The following is a 1877-nucleotide window of genomic DNA, read 5'->3' on the forward strand; positions in this document are numbered from 1 at the left end:
GCGGCTGTCTGCACAGTGAAGTTATAGAGGAAGGAGAGATTGAAGAGAGAGATAGTAAGAGGAAGGAGAGATGGTAAAACCAGTCAAATACGCACGAGGCAATATAATTTTTTAAAAAATTAAAGTTTGTTACTAGCACAGAAGGAAAGAATGATTAACTCTATCTGGAGAGTAAGGGATGAATTTGCGGAGAGGCTCATACTTGAAGAGGTATTTCATGAAAAATAAGTAATATTTTTCAAAAGAGCAAATGAAAAAGAATATTTCGGACTGAGAGCACACTGGTATAGCATGGAGGTACGAAGCTTCCTGTTGTTGTCCAGAAATTGTAAATGTTTTGATACGGCATGAGGGTGAGGTCGAACAGGCAGCAGTAGACACAAGAAAGGGTGGGAATATTTTAGATTTATCTAGTAAGTAGATTTAATGAGACAAGGTGATGCATTGAGAGGGAGGTTGGAAAAATAAAAAATTATTATTTTTTTAATTTCTTAAGTAGAAAATTAATTGGAGATTGAGATTCACATATATATATATTCTCCATTTCTATATTTATTAATAGTTGTATAATCTACTCTTATATAGAATTAAAATTATAATCAGTTTTCTTGGTAGAAAATCCTAAAGAACAATGACAAAGTTATGTAATTCAGATGTCTATTAAACCCCTTTTACTTTCTTTTCAACTTTTTGTGTCTTTATTTCCTCATCTATAAAATTGCTAGCATGACTTAATTTTAATTGATGCAATTAGACAGTTTATAATTTGTACTAAACTTACTAAATGATCCTTGTCTATAAATTGACATTACTTAATGGTTCTCAGTTTTATGTTCTCAGTTTTATGCACATAAAAATTGAACTTTCAGGTTTCCATAAGATGATAATAATTGCAACTAGACTTATGCCCCTTTCTCTTACAGTGTTATCTTCACTCTGGTTTCTCCACCAATATAGAGAATTCGTGTGATTTAAAGTAGGGAGCTACTGAGACCTCAGTTCAAATCTTGTAATCTTGTGTAAGCTATTTATTCTCTCTGAGGCTCAGTTTCCTCATCTAAAATTTCATCTATAAAAAAAGCATTTAACAACCACACATGACAGATGAGAATGATGAATGAGACCATGTGTCTAGAGAAGTTTTTAAGTGCAGAACAGTTTTTAAGAAATTTTAATCTCATCTACGGCCATGCCACCCTGAATAAGCCCGATCCCATCTGATCTCGAAAGCTAAGCAGGGTTGGGCCTGGTTAGTACTTGGATGGGAGACCACCTAGGAAGACCAGGTGCTGTAGACGTAAAAAATAAAAAAAAAAAAAATAAGGGATTGTAAGTTGATAAGGTCCTTGAAATTTGTGAGGTTGACCAAGTGTTGGTCGAACAAAAACACCTAAAAAAAAAAAAAGAAAAAAAATTTAATCCCTTTCTTTCTTCAAAGGAGTCACTCTAAGTACTACTGAACCAACCTGAAAACAACCATTAACTAACTTCTAGGAACATTTGAAGATAAGGAACCTTAAAAGACTTGATAAGCACATCATGCTAGAGCAGCTAAGAAAAAAAGACAGAGTCTTTGAAAGTGAACCATCTGAGTGGGAAGATGCCAGTGAAAAAAAAATCACTGTGGTAAGATTTCCTGAGTGCCGTGACTGGGAAAGACAGGCGATGTGATAGCGTGTAACAGAAAAATCCAAGTCTAGGGAATCAGGAAATGCAGCTCAAATGAATGACTAAATTTTGACTAGAAATTTGAATATAGATCGGGGAGGGAAGGAGCGGAAAGGAAGAGGAAGGAGAATGAAGCAAAGGGACCAGCCGGGGCCTGAAAAGCTAGTCCAGCGATGAAGCAACCTAGTGCTGTGTGTCTCAAAGTACAC

The 1877-nt window shown here is 35.3% G+C and overlaps 1 non-coding gene across 1 annotated transcript; it reads left to right on the forward strand.

The window, feature by feature from the left end:
- Positions 1-1179: 1179 nt before the first annotated feature.
- LOC111735191 lies at positions 1180-1298 on the forward strand. The gene has a single exon (XR_002778711.1). It is a non-coding gene; the product is annotated as a 5S ribosomal RNA (ribosomal RNA).
- Positions 1299-1877: the final 579 nt, after the last annotated feature.

This window comes from Pteropus vampyrus, unplaced genomic scaffold (assembly GCF_000151845.1).
Source record: "Pteropus vampyrus isolate Shadow unplaced genomic scaffold, Pvam_2.0 Scaffold18376, whole genome shotgun sequence".
Classification (NCBI taxonomy): Eukaryota; Metazoa; Chordata; class Mammalia; order Chiroptera; family Pteropodidae; genus Pteropus; species Pteropus vampyrus.